The 15574-nt window shown below is 37.9% G+C and overlaps 1 long non-coding RNA gene across 1 annotated transcript; it reads right to left on the bottom strand.

Moving 5' to 3' along the window:
* Positions 1 to 6655: 6655 nt before the first annotated feature.
* LOC116982833 lies at positions 6656 to 12293 on the bottom strand. Its single transcript, XR_004414542.1, has 3 exons — positions 12058 to 12293; positions 8514 to 8690; positions 6656 to 7137 (listed from the first exon to the last, which is right to left on the bottom strand). It is a non-coding gene; the product is annotated as an uncharacterized LOC116982833 (long non-coding RNA).
* Positions 12294 to 15574: the final 3281 nt, after the last annotated feature.

The raw sequence follows: 15574 nt of genomic DNA, 5'->3' as shown, positions 1-15574 counted from the left end.
TTGATGACTGATAAAGGCAAAACAAGCAGCACTGGCAATTCAAGGAAGCATGTGCCACCCAGACAACACAAAGCACCTTAGATTATAACTTTAACAAATAATGATCAATATTTCTAAATTTCCATAATCCCAAATAACAATTATTGCCAAGTCTAACATTTCCTTAGGAGATTTTATTGTCCACTGCACCACCTTTCAAAATAAAATCAATACTAAAATCGTCGTATTTTCCTCAAGGAATGAAAGAATCTCACATTCAGCCAAATACTGTAATGATAAAATTGTCGTGCAAATATTATTGGAAAACTATCCCTTTGTACTCAGGAATCTAAAATGAGGTCTCACCAGAATGCTTCCCAATATTTACCACCGTGGAATAAAAGGTTATGGGATAATAAAATAAAATAAATCATCACCAATTCTCAAAGATGGTGAATTACAAAGTGTATCACATTGTTCTGCACGTTTAAGCATATTTTAAAAGATGACTAATTAAATCTATACAAATAAATTAGGTATTGATATGATCAAAGTATTTGACTGCAACTTATTTGGACTAAATTCAATAATAAACTGCAGTTTACAGTTGATTTTGTATTACATTAAATACTTCCAAGTGTTGAGATATTTAGAGGGTTTGTTTAACTTAAAATGGCTGAGCTAAATTATTTAATAATTTGAAGGAAAAAAAATCATTCAACCTGGAGGCTTTTTGTATCTTTAATATTAGTTTTTCAATATAAAATAAACAGGACCAGAGATAGTTATGGAAAATGCCCGGTAAATTCTTTTGTTTGAATAAGCACCTTTAGATAAAACAACTTAATTCAGCCTGGCTGAACGGAACACAAGACTGAGTGAGTTCTGTAATTGTGCTTAAACAGTTTCTAAAAGACATATTGAGTCCAAACCAAATACTGCAGTACAGTTAATTTAGTGAAAGAATCCCTCAGGGTGTTCAGCCATCCACCACTACAGCTCATTAGAGGCCTGTATCCGACTTTTTAATGTTGTATCAGTGGAAGCACTTATGCTCAAAATGTAATTAAACTTAAAACAAACAAGATCTTTCTGACATCTATGTTTTTACTGACAACAGCATGAACTGATGTCATGTTAGTTGGTGAGAGCTTCATGTTTCGGCCACTTAAGGCAAGACATTTGGCCAACTGTTCATCCTATTTGTAATTAGAAATCTCAGTACTTTTGGTAATGCGTTACATTTGGGAATTAAATGTGCAGATCTTTTTACCAGCAAATAATGTGGTAAAGCTTGCCATCAAATGAAAAGTCTTATTGAAATAGTCCAGACTGTTTCCCTTGTCACAGCTGTCATTGCAGCCATTTGCACTTACAGTAAATCCCTTTCATTACTGAAATAGAAATTTGTGTCTTAGTACTGCTACATTACTAATGCTAAATATTTAATTCCCCAGTGTACCAATTATGGTTGCGTACTGGCAACACTGATTCTAGTTTTTAATAACAACTTACTGCAATATGAGCATTTTTCAATTAATTAAACAATGTATGAGTAAACTCTTATCATTTAAGCCTCCAAGACCCTGGCTAATTTATGCTGGATAAAACATTTCCAAATCAACCATTACTTTGTTACATATCCTTGTACTTCAGTTCTCAACTTTTTTTGTCTCCATTTCAAGGATGTTTCAGAAAAGCATTGGTACCTAGTTGCTTGTAACTTTTATTTGTACCAGTTATCACACAAAAGGAATGAAAGTTAATAAAAATATTTGTACAAGAAAGCTGTCCAAATACTTATGTCGCTGTTGACACAAGTGAATTATACCATGAAATGCTTTTTGAATCAAGGAAAAATTAAACACTTATGTGGGCTTTGATAGTAGATTACAGTCATTTCTGCAGTTTTGAAAACAAACTGACAAAGTGGTTTACTGAATCATTGTTAAACATTTACAAAGACTAATCTACTGAGCAGTAGTGAAGCTGTCTTTCAACACTGTTTTTACTGATACATTAAAAACAACTCTTAACCTTAGCTTTATTAAATCCTAATAGGAATCCACTTCTCAAAACACCACTTCACAATCCTACAAACTACAATGTGTTTGGTGGAAGATGTGTTGAGTAGTACGCGCATGAGATATCACATCTGTTAGTGCACTGTAACCATTTGTGCATTAGCGCTCCAAATTAAATCATACTTTTTAAATTGGTGTCATAGAGGTGGAATGCAGAATGAAAATAAACGAGTAAGTTTTCTAAGAACGTTCAGTTTAGAGATACAGCGCGGAAACAGGCCCTTCGGCCCACTGAGTCCGCACCAACCAGTGATCCCTGCACATTAACACTACCCTACATACACTAGGGACAATTTTACATTCATAACCAAGCCAATTATCCTTCAAACATCTACGTCTTTGGAGTGTGGGAGGAAAGCGAAGATCTCGGAGAAAACCCACGCAGATCATGGGGAGAACGTACAAACACCGTCCAGACAAGCACCCATAATCAGGATCGAACGCGGGTCTCTGACACTGTAAGGCAGTAGCTCTATCGCTGTGCCACCGCATCGCTCTTCAAATAGTAATCCATGCTGATTGATCCTGGTAGCAGTTCAGCCTGCATCCACGAGGAGTTGCTTTTAATCAGCTATGTTGTGCCACAATTAAAACTTATTTTACTTCAAACTACACTGGCACACTACAGACACAACTACAAGACAGTCGAAGATACAGAAATCATTGCAGAATCTAAGTTTCTACTTAAACTAATTTAAATATTACATAGGGTCATAAAACCAATGCAATCAATAACCATTAAAAAAATGTAAAGGCTTTAAAATAAGGTGATGTACTTAAATGCAATTGATTAATATTGTTGAATATGTGCATGACTTTTAATGAAAATCACAGTATTAATCTTGTGAATAATGGGATTTTTAAAAAAAGTATATACTGGGGTTCAGAACTCAGTAAATTAAAATAAATTAGCATCTTTCAAAACATACCTACGAGCATCCATGTGTCAGAAGACCTATGAAACCTCTTCAGGAGCATGCACGTGAACATAACTTACTGAAACTCACTGTGGATCGCAGATAGCCATAAATGTACTTTCAAGTGGGAGACATAAGTTGCCCATCCAAAGTTGCCCATCATGTGAAGAGTAAAATTCCCTGTGCGGTGAAGGCATGTGGGGTTATCTTGAGATTATGAAATGATCCAATATTGCAAAATAACTCTACTTTTCCCTCAACTGAGCTCGTACATAATTAACAAATATATTCAGAAAAACGAAAAAGTTTTGGATGTCACACCATAACATTTTGATGTTCCCGAAATTATCCGCTCAAAGCAAATCTTTCAAAAGATGCAGAATCAAAATTCCTTGGATTACAATAAAGTGGTAAAAAAACTAAGTGTACTGTTTTGTGAAGGCAAGGTGCACATTCTGAATCGTGGTTTAATGGTTAAATAACTGACTGAAAAACTTCAAACTCCACAGCTTTAATTTGCCATGTAATTACTCAGTTGGCATTAACGATGGAGTGCCTGAGCAAACCAGTGTTGCCCAGTTAAATGATAAGGTGACATTGAACAGAATGTTAATACATAATGTTTAATGTTCCACTGCTTATCACAGAGTATATCTTTGGTCAAAATATCATTAACTATGCTAAGTCTCACCATCTTTATTAAAAAAAATATTTATATTTCTCTTAAATGTACTGTTGAAATCAGAGAGGGGTTGTGCAAATAAGTACTTTTTTGCTCCACACAGTAATGGTCGTGTGTGAACATGAATCACAGATAGTCATAAATGTACTTTTAAGTACAATACATGATTCTTGGCTGTTCTTGCTTTACAAAATTAAGGAATACAGAAAGAGATATTTTCTCCTACATTGCAATTTCAAGATCAACTAACTACTCAGAGCAGACTACCAAACCCAAGATCCCCTCCAGAGGCACTGTCCATAGAGTTTCGACCATGGAGTGAAAGTTTTCATTTTGCGTGCTAAAACGATTACAGCACAAATTGGTAAGTGTCTTGAAATTATTCTCCCCCTTCAAAAGCTTCTACTTAAATTAACCTGATTTTGGAGGGGAGTATGCTCCTCAAACTGCGGAGCATCCTGGACAATACAGCTCACCCCCTCTAAGACACAATGGTCAACTTGAGGAGCACCTTCAGCAACAGGCTGGTCCCACCAAGATGCAGGACAGAACGCCACAGGAGATCCTTCTTCCCTGTGGCTATCAAACGTAACTCCTCCCCCTTCTGTCATGGGGTAGACTGAGACTGACTCCCCTACCCCCTTCCCCAATCTATGCATCCCCCAAGCCTCTCCACTCGTCACTTTAATTTCATATTTCATGGATTTCATGGATTTTGTGTTTTGTGTAGTTTGTGTTTTTATGACTGTTGGCAGATCAATTTCCCTCCTGGGATAAATAAAGTTCTATCGTATCGTATTGTATATTACCCAGGGGATCAAAAAGAAGGGCAATGAATCAATATTATTTTTAAAACCTTTACCGTTAAAAGTGTGCTGATATATTTAAGAGCTGTAATGCAAGAAAAAGTTTGATCAATAGTGCTGAAAATGAGTATGGTTAAAGAAAAATCACAGTGTGTGGTTATTCATATCCTGTGAATAAGCAGATTTTTAAATACATACACAGATTCCTAAATTGAGGTTCAGAACTCAGTAAACTAAAATCAGTCTGCATCTTTCAAAACACATCTATGAGCACGTTCATGTTAGAAGATATTTGAAGACTCCTCAGAAGCATGCTTGCAAACATAGCTTACAGAAACTTGCTATGGGGATTTATTCATCTGAGAGCCAGCATGGACACAATGGGCCAAATAGTCTCCTTTGTCATGAGAAAATATGAAAGTGAATATGAAAAACAATCTTCCCGGCCAAGTGCAAAGAGAACTGTCGATAATCATGTTGTATTTAAGCTGCCACAATAAATTGCATAAATGTGTAATTAAGACAACTTTGGAAATACACAGCAAGTTAGACAGCATCTCAGTTCAGTTTATTGTAATGTGTACCGAGGTACAGTGTAAAGCTTTTTGTTGCGTGCTATCCAGCCAGAGGAATACATGATTACAATCGAGCCATTTACAGCATATAGATACATGATAAGGGAATAACGTTTAGTGCAAGGTAAAGCCAGCAAGGTCCGATCAAGGATAGTCCGAAAGTAGGTAATAGTTCAGGACTACTCTCTGGTTGATGGTAGGATGATTCAGTTACCTGATAGTAGCTGGGAAGAAATTGTCCCTGAATCTGGGTTTGTCCCTGCATCTGCAGATAGAGAAGAGTTAACAAATCAGGTTCATGAAAAATCCGAACTGATTAAAGTTCATCAACCTGAAACATTAACTCTAATCCCCTCTCCTCAAGTGTTGCCTGATCTGCTGAGATCAAGCAATTCCATTTAAAGTCTGCAATCAATAGAAGAGAAATTGTAATCAAATGACAACTCTAAGCATACTTACTTTGTCATCCTTTATTTAAGAAACAAATTTACAAAGGATAATGCTGAACTTTAAACATTTTGTTCTATTGGGCTTGTTTTCCTCATGGAAATTGACGGATTCCAGTCATTGGGCTGATGGTGTAGGAAGGAACTGCAGATACTGGTTTAAACCGAAGATAGACACAAAATGCTGGAGCAACTCAGTGGGACAGGCACTCTGACCCAAAACATCACCCATTCCTTTTCACCAGAGATGCTGCCTGGCCCGCTGAGTTACTCCAGCATTTTGTGTCTATTGGGCTGATGGTGGCGAGTTGTTGACAGTCCATTGCAAAATTCCATGCAAATAGTTCTTTGTTTGATAAGAATGAACCTAGTACATTCCAGTGATATCTACAATGAGGAATATTTTGTTTCATGTCGAAAGCAGTTTGAACCCCTATTGTTTGTAAAAATGTCAGCGGAGTGCTTTCGGGTGAAGTAATTCCAACTTCAAACCCTCTTCACACCTGATAAAGGATAGTTGCTCCTTAAAGCAAGTCCAGTCGAAGAAAACCAGAAAGTGACTTAACGAGGTAAAACTTAATTTGAGGAAAGAGTTTGTTCCAATATTTATTGTTCTTGTTAAATTGTGGTCACCTACTACTTTGTGTAGGAAGGAAATGCAGATGCTGGTTTATACCGAAGATAGACACAAAAAGCTGGAGTAAGTCAATGGGACAGGCAGCATCTCTGGAGAAAAGGAATAGGTGACGTTTTGGGTCCAGATGCAAATGCACGTCTTTTTGACTTATGGGAATTGTCTCAACTCGCTGCTTGTAAGAATGGAGGAAAGAGAGTCAAATTGGACTTTGAAACTGTAATCAGATAGCATTTGAGAAGAAAAACATGTAGTGTGCAGGGGAAAGCACAGAGGAATCAGTATGAACAGAGACCCAGCATGGTCGTGTTGGGCTGAATGGCCTCCTTCCGTGACAATTCTAACATTTCATCTTATGTATGATCAGAAATGCTAGCTAATACTAAGTAATATTGTAAGCACAATTCTTTAGCTATCTGTCCATGGCATTGTGTACCTTGAAACATTGGAACAATTTTTTACTGTAGGCAATCTGCAAAATAAAAAGCAAGTACAAGCTTACATCATAGAATGATAATTATGGTTGTGTTTTAATACAGTTGTTAGAGGCTTTATTCCCAAACTATAGTCCAGTATTATCCTGCTAATTCAATGATTAGCCAATTCTAATATTGTATTTTCTGCAGATTTCCTTTCACCATAAATTACAAATTAAAATTGAAGGCCTTCTGATAAGGCATAGACTTTACCAGTGACATTGTTAGTGGCATGAAGTTAAAATGACTGATCCTTAACTCGTAACAGTACCATAATTGGGTGAATAATTAGATGGCTTTCTTCCTGACATCAATTCCTTCATATGTTTCCAATAATCTTGTTAGCAGAATTCCACGTGATTTTTCTCATTAACAGTTGAAAGATTTCAATTGCAATAATGTTCAATGGAATAATTACTGGGCTCCTATATATTTACCCAGACAAGATTTTCTTAAGTGTTGAAATGGCAGCTGGCTGATGGGCTGATAGCATACAGTTGTTGCAGGCACAGATCAAATCTTGACATCCTATACTTAGCTGGTGGTGAATGAAAAACATTCAATTAAAGTTGTTTCTTTGTCTAAAAAAAAGCTCTTGTGGTTGTTTTAACTTATTAAAAATAAACAATCTGAATTAGAATTCCTCCATTCAAAGTATTACATCATGGAGATTGTTTCTCTGACTGGAGGTCGGTGACTCGTGGAGTAACATCGGGTTCGGTGCTGGAACCTTTGTTGTTGGTCACAAATTACTTTGATGCAAATCTGTGGTCTGATAAGCAAGTATCCTGTTTGTCAGCTATAAAAACCTGGATGCAACATAACTTCCTCAAACTCAACAGCGATAAGACAGAATTCCTCCTCATAGGCTCCAAATCCACACTCAGCAAAATCAATAACCCCACTCTCACCATCGACGGCACCACTGTCTCCCCATCTCCCCAGGCCCGCAACCTTGGCGTGAGCTTTGATTCCACCCTCTCCCTTGAGCCTCACATCCGCCATGTCATTAAAACCTCCTTCTTTCATCTCCGCAACATCGCCAAACTCAGACCCTCTTTCACACCTCCCGCTGCTGAAAGACTCATCCATGCCTTCATCTCCTCCCGACTGGACTATTGCAACACACTTCTCCTTGGCATCAGCTCCACCTACATCAACCGACTCCAACTGGTCCAGAACGCAGCCGCCCGACTCATCACCCACACCAAATCCTGGCATCACATCACTCCAGTCCTCAAACAACTTCACTGGCTTCCCATCTCCCACCGGATCACCTACAAAATCCTGGTCCTCACCTACAAAGCCCTCCACCATCTGGCCCCCCCATATCTCACTGACCTCCTCTCCCCCTACCAACCCTCACGGTCCCTCAGATCCACATCAGCCTGTCTCCTCTCCGTCGACAAGTCCAACCTCCGCAGTTTTGGGGACAGAGCCTTCTCCAGGGCAGCTCCCAGGCTCTGGAACTCCCTCCCCCAACTGATCCGCAATTCTGTGTCCCTCACCATCTTCCAGTCCCGCCTCAAGACCCATCTCTTCACCTCTGCCTATCCTTAGCCCCACGTCCCCCTCCCTTTTCATCTGTGCATGAATTGCGTTTTGAATTGAATTCTGTCTTTAATTTGTGTACTAGTCATGTCTCTACTATTTATTTCATTCCCCTTACATGTTTTTCCTCTACCTGCTAAATTTTTGTAAGGTGTCCTTGAGACTCTTGAAAGGCGCCCATAAATAAAATGTATTATTATTATTATTACATGAAGAATAGCAGAAATGTAGATATCAAGGATTACATCCCATGGATCAGGTGGAAATCTGGATGGAGAGGTGGCAGATCCAGGCAAGTGTGAGGCAATTTCATTTTGGGCCATCAAATACTGGCTGGACATTTCTATCACTTGGTATAAATACCTGAGATCATCAGCAATTGGGTGCTGACTGATCAGTTCTGCATTCTGTCGGTTCGATAGCAGTTCTGAGTTCTGTCGGTTCCAGGTCTATATCTTTCTGTACCATTCGTGTTTGGATTTTGGGTTTTCTTCAGTACTTCTCTGTAAGCCTGCATTCGAGTCCTTTCCAATTCTGAGCCTTCTGACAAAGATAGACAAAAAAAGCTGGAGTAACTCAGCGGGACAGGCAGCATCTCTGGCGAGAAGGAATAGGTGACGTTTTGGGTTGAGACCCTTCTTCAATTGGAAGCATTGGTATCATGAGGGACCTTGGGTTCCAAGTGCAGAGAGCTCTCTCAAATTGGTGACACAGGTGGATAGGGTAGTGAAGTCATTTAGATTGCTTGTTAATTAGAATGAAAGTTGGGACCTCGTGTTGCAGCTGTATGAGATATTGGTTCAGCCACACTTGGTTCAGCCAATACTGTGTGTGCTTCTGATCCTAACATTATAGGAAGGATGCAGTAGCATGAGAAAGGATTCAATGTTTCACCAGGATGTTGGTTGGAATGGAGGGACAAGGAAAGATTAGCTAGGCTGGGAGTGCAGTACATAAGACCAAGTAGGACTTTATAGAGGTTTATTAAATGACGAGGCGCTTGGATATGGTAGGCAGTCACAGATTCTTTCAAGGGTAGGCAAGTTTCAAATGAGACATAGATGTAAGGTGAGAGTGGAAATATTTAAAAGGAGATCTGAGGGGTGCCTTTCCACACGGGAATTGGTGGTATATATGAACAAGTTGTCAGTGGATGTAGTAAAAGTGGGTAGTCATAGCATTTTAAAAACATTTGGACAAGTATGTGCAAGAAAATGGGAATCTCAGCATGGACACGCAAGGCCGAAAGGCCTGTTACAATGCTTTATGACTCGTATCAATACCACTAAGTGTACGGCAATTCAACAGAATTAGAAGAGTTCTGAAACAGATATTGTATATTGTATAGGATTGTTGGTGCTACTTGAAACAGAAACATAAAATTAGAATAATGGTTCAAAAGCAAAATTAGTTAGTGTGGCTGTTTCTTGATGAAACAATACTAAAAATGTCTTCCAGGAATTAAGTATCCATATTAAATCAGTAAAGCCCAATAAGAAATTCATGCTTGAACGAGTCTAAGATTAAGTGTGACTTTGTGCCTTTAACATTAGAATCCTTTCCAATCTGAAAAACCAAACAAAAGCTTCAGATGTTGTGTACTTCATCTGTCCATATTAATCCTCAGCTGATGGGTTTTAAGAACTGTAACACTTGGATGTGGTTAACATCTTTACGTACGTACTAGATTATCCACCTTTTTTAAATTCTTTCAAAATGGACATTTTTGATATCCAGTGATTTCTGTAAAATAGCAGATGGAAGTTGTGGGTTTCAAGGTTGCATCAAGGTTACACCAAGACATATGCAGATCATCCTAAAAACAGAGAATCAACGTATCATCAATTGTGTGCAATGGAATTCTTTCATCCCACGAAGCTCAGAAAATGATCAGGGTACATATAATAATGATAAACACAATAATAATACAGAGACAAATGCAAAACGGTAAAATTGTGCTGTATTATAGTGTAAAATCTGAAATACTGCAAATAAATATTAAAACAATAATAGAATAACTGAATTAGGTACAGTTAAAAGAGTATGTGGCAGTACCTACAATAAGGGGATGTGAAAGAGGCAAATGGTTTGGGAGTCCAAAACAATGGGGACACAGCTGTTCCCAAGTCTCCTAGTCTTCAGAATGACCTAGTCAAGAATTATGGATCAAGCCTTCTGACCCACCTCTTGGAAGAAAATAGTGCAGACTGAATGAAGAAAAAAGTAATTGGGAGAATATAATTCCTAAAACAAGTTTAAATCATATTTTCAACTGCACCTCCATCATCAGTCACTCTATCATTTTTGCCACATATCACACAGTGTTACTGAACATATATATAGAATTTCTTTGTCACCAGTCTCAAGCAGTTTATAAAATTGTCAATTCAGTTTCTCATCATTGTATGCCATCAAATTCACCTCTTAAGCAGCCAAAAGTATTTAAAACATGTTTTGTTCTCAAAAAGAAATGACCCATGAGGCTAAAAACTCATATTACTTCAAAAGCTGATAAGTGAAATAGTAAATTACCTCTTAAAAGAGCTTAAAACTGGTCACTTAACTTACCAACTCATGTGAACAAAAACACCATTATGCTTGTAATAACCTTCCGCAAAAGTAAATAAAATTAATTACAAAATTAATTTGTCTTATAAATAGAATATTGAACGAAAATCAGTGAATTATTATTTGTGTTTTCACTATTAAAGCAGGGCACAATTTATTTGAACTGTTATTGGTCACAAGTTATCAGAACTGCCTTGTTTCTGAAAGTAAAAATATTTCTCTGCCCTCTCAAGCATGACCTCAATGCTCTGGTTTCAAGTTTCAGTTAGTTCATGGCATATACAATTAGAAAAGTTTCACTTAACCAAATCATATAATGCTTTAACTTAATAAGTAATATGTCAGTACTGCAACAATTTGGTATAATTGAATTTTTCTTGTTTCTTCATTAGATTATGCTGTTTTGCTAAGTAATGGGTCCTAGTCATAATTCTGCTACTTCAAAAGTGCTCTGAACACTGCATGGAAATAACATTTTCTTGGGTTATTTATATATATCTATATATCTAATACAATTTTATATACATATACATATACATATATATATACACATATATATATATACATATACATATACATATACATATATCTATATCTATACATATATCTATATCTATATCTATATCTATATCTATATATATATATGTGTATATATATGTGTACATGTGTATATATATGTACATAACATTTTATTACAAATATAATTTTATATATTTTTATGTGCATTTTATACACACACACACACACACACACACACAAATATATATACACACAGACTATATATATTTATTTACATGTATACACAATTGGGATATGTCTTCTTGATATTTAAATGATAATACATTAAAATAATACATGAAGCATTTAGTAACAAAGTATGTATAACAGTACCAATCAAATAAATACTAGTTTACAGAATTAAATTGTTGCCATTTGCTAGCGTTTTAATAATAAACTAAATGGTTATTTTGAGTAATTTGACTTCATTCTATGGGGTTAAAGGAGAATGACATCACAATAAGACCTCTCATCATGCTGGATTTCACGTGGTGATTTGTTAAGTAGTTTCTATGTTGTAATATCTCCCATAGGACTTTGAAAATACTGCCTCAAACTTTGAATCAAACAACTCAGCACTCCAGTGGATTTTATTATTTTCTGCTTCATTTCTTCTTAAATACACTAGTTGAACCCATCACAATTTGGTGACAAGTTTAGTTGGACACACAGCTCAGTTCTTTAATTATCAATGTTACAGGAACTTGTATGGACACAAACTATGCACATTTTGTGGGATGTGTGGCATATTCTTGTCTCATTTCTGTTCAGATGACCTTACCTAACCCATGTTTTATCAAGTTGCTCCAATTTTCACCTTTCTCTTGTCTTCACATTTTCCATTTCTGACCTTCCTCATCCTCAATTTCACATTCTCTATTTTAAAAAAAGGTATCTAACCATGGAACGCAACATATGCTTGCAGACAACATGTTCACGACTCTGAACATGAAAGAAGGAAAATACCAGCAAATTTAAACCAATAATCAAAACATACTCAGTGGGTCAGGCATTAAATTGGACTCAGACCCTTCCTCAGACGGGCAGCACGATGGCGCAGCGTTAGAGGTCCGGGTTCGATCTTGACTACAGGTGCTTGTCTGTACGGAGGTTGTATGTTCTCCCAGAGACCGGTGTAGTTTTTTTCTCCGGTTTCCTCCCACACTCTAAAGACGTACAGGCTTGTCGGTTAATTGGCTGGGTTTAATTGTAAATTGTTCCCAGTATGGGTACGGGGATCGCAGGTCGGTGCGGACTCGGTAGGCAAAAGGGCCTGTTCTCGCGCTGTGTCCCTAAATTAAACTAAGAAGAGCAATTGAAACCAATATTTTGAGTCCGTCTTCATGGTGGAGGATAATGCAATTATCCCAAAGATAATATCTAGGTTGGTTTCAAGTAGGAAAGAAAAACATCTAGTAATTTCTGTCATGAGCAGCTGTTTTTAGGAGTGGCTGTGACTGAGGTAAAGTGCTGTGATTGTGAGGCTTAAGGACCTGTCCCACTTGGTGATTTTTTCGGCGACTGCCGGCATAATTGACTTGCGTATCAGGTCACCAAAACATTCGTGGCGTGATGACTTTTGACGCGCGGTGTTTTTTCAAATGTCGCAACTTTTTTTTGTGGCCGCTGGATTTTGAAATGTTGAAAATCTTTTGGCGACGCTGATATGACGCTGGCTGTCGCCCAAATAATTCATTAAGTGGGACAGGCCCTTTAGCCTCAGGGGGCTTTGCCAAGAGAATGAGCAGAGCGTGAAAGTAAGGTCAGGTAGACAGGTGGGTCAGTGGTATGCTCCATCTACATAATGTGAGAGATCAGAGAATCTTCCTGTGTAACTGGTGACTACACGTGGTAAGTGTGTCCAGCTTCAACTGACTGACCGCATGAAAGAACTGGTACTTATTATACAGGTAATCCAGAGCAAAATGGAAAGCCCGTGAGATAGCACGTGCTGTTGACCTATTGTGGCAATATGCAGCTTGAAGCAGATCCAAGTCATTTCTGCGGCAAGAGTTGATTCATGCCATAACCAACCTCTTGAACCATTTCATTACAATGGATGCAAGTGATCTACCCCTCAACAGATTACGGGTCTCCTGGTTCAACCAAGGCTTTTGATTAAAGCTTTTTATAGGCAGATGCATGACCACGCATTTTTTCATTTAGCCGCCGATGACTATGGCATATTCATTCAAGTCCGCAGAAGGCTGTGGAGGCCAAGTCAATGCATATTTTTGAGACAGATATAGATACATTCTTGATTAGTATGGGTGTCACAGGTAATGGGGAAATGGCAGGAGAATGGGGTTAGGAGGGGAAGATAGATCAGCCATGATTGAATAGCAGAGTAGACTTGATGGGCCGAATGGCCTAATTCTGCTCCTAACACTTATGAATCCTTGAATGTGACCCAGTCCACGATTCAAAGCAATCCCTCGACTGCTCCTCTGCCTCCCTTCACCAGCACTTCATAGTCCTATTCACTGGTGCCACATTATGTCCCTGTCTATAGATGGGGAAAAGCAGCACACCCAGGTGGTCAGATTTTCCAAACTATGGACGAGGGATAGAGTAGTGGGTGTTTCTGATGGTGGTATAGCGGTGTCTGTGTGTGTTGATGTTGAAGTTGATGTTGGTTCAACAAATACTTCTTTTGGCTAGTCTGGTTGTGGTCCCCAGCAATCATATGGAAAGCATTGGGATATTTAGATTAATTTAAACTAGTAATTCAATGCAAGAGGCTTGACAGGCAAGATGGACGAGCTCAGGGTATGGATAGGTGCATGGGACCATTAAAGTTGCCACACTTCTTTAATGTTGCCATTCAAGAAACATGGTTTAGGGAAGGACAGGACTGGGGGCTTAATGTTCCACGTTACAGATGCTACAGGCCGGATAGAGATGGAGGAAAGAGAGAAGGAATTTTTGACTAAGGAGAATTTAGGTTTAGGTTTATTACTGTCATGTGTACTGAGGTACAGTGAAAAGCTTTGTTTTGCTTGCTATCTAATCGGGTTGTACACCAAGAATAAATATAATCAAGTCAAACACAAGTACAATAGAGAGCAGAGGAAATGATAAAGAGTACAGAATATAGTTATCTGCATTATAGCGCAACAGTTCTCGAGACAAAGTCCAATGACTGCAATGGAGGTAGAGTCAGAGTTATAGACTGAAACAGTGTGGAACAGGCCTGCCCACACCAGCCAACATGTCCCAGCTACACTAGTCCCACCTGCCTGCATTTAGCCCACATTCCTCCAAATCTGTCCTATTTATGTACCTGTCTAACTGTTTCTTAAATGTTGAGATAGTCCCTCTGTCCCAACTACCTCCTTTGGCAGCTTGTTCCATACACCCACCACCTTTTTTGTGAAAATGTTACCCCTCGGATTTCTATTAAATCTTTTTCCCTTCACTTTAAACCTATGTCTTAGGTAGTAAGCAATTAGTTTGTATCCTGGCTTTTGTAAGGACTGTTCAGACGCCTGATAACAGAGGGGAAGAAGCTCTTCACGAGTCTGGTGGTGCGCATTTTCAAGCCATATCTTCAAGCCAAGTCATATCTTTTGCCCAACGGGAGTAGGGAGAAGGAGGAACGACAAGGGTGGGAAAGGGATTATGTTTGATCAATGGCATCACGTAACATACAAATAAGTGATTATGGTGTAATTTTACACTTTGTTTCTGTAGAAACAATACATGATATATAAACAGCTCAAAATTATAACATTACTGTAATACAATGTAAGAGGTTAAATGGATCATTTACAGAATCCTGTATTGCCAAAATAGTAATTTTACATCAACCACATTTTAATCTCAAAGCTACGCCAATTCTGAAACATCACATTACAGACAGTACCATAATCACAGTGGAGTCAGAATGTCTATTGGTCACCAACTCAAGATTCACATTTTAACCAAAAATAATTATTTTTCAGTCTAAAGATATTTTGATCACTTGACGTCAACCAAATGAAAAATCATAGACTTTGATGCAAGGGAGAGAGCAAAATATTTAGGAAAAATGCCATTGCATTAATTTTCTGCAATTAGAACCATTTACAGCCATCCCTTTAAAATAAAAATCAATGTACAAGTCATATGCTATAAAGAGGGGATGGGAGGAAAGGGCAAATTACAATTGTTCAGGCCTATGGATAAAATTACAGCAGTGAATAGTTAGTAAACAGTTTTTATGGCTCATTTATTGTTTTGCTTTATTGTAAGCAGGCTTGGCAAAGTATTATTTCTTTGAGCATGATCCCATTAATGGCAATGAGACTAATCAATGA

This window comes from Amblyraja radiata, chromosome 17, assembly GCF_010909765.2.
Source record: "Amblyraja radiata isolate CabotCenter1 chromosome 17, sAmbRad1.1.pri, whole genome shotgun sequence".
NCBI classification, from domain to species: Eukaryota; Metazoa; Chordata; class Chondrichthyes; order Rajiformes; family Rajidae; genus Amblyraja; species Amblyraja radiata.
The sequence above is the reverse complement of the archived record's forward strand: the minus strand, read 5'-3'. Positions and strand labels throughout refer to the sequence as shown.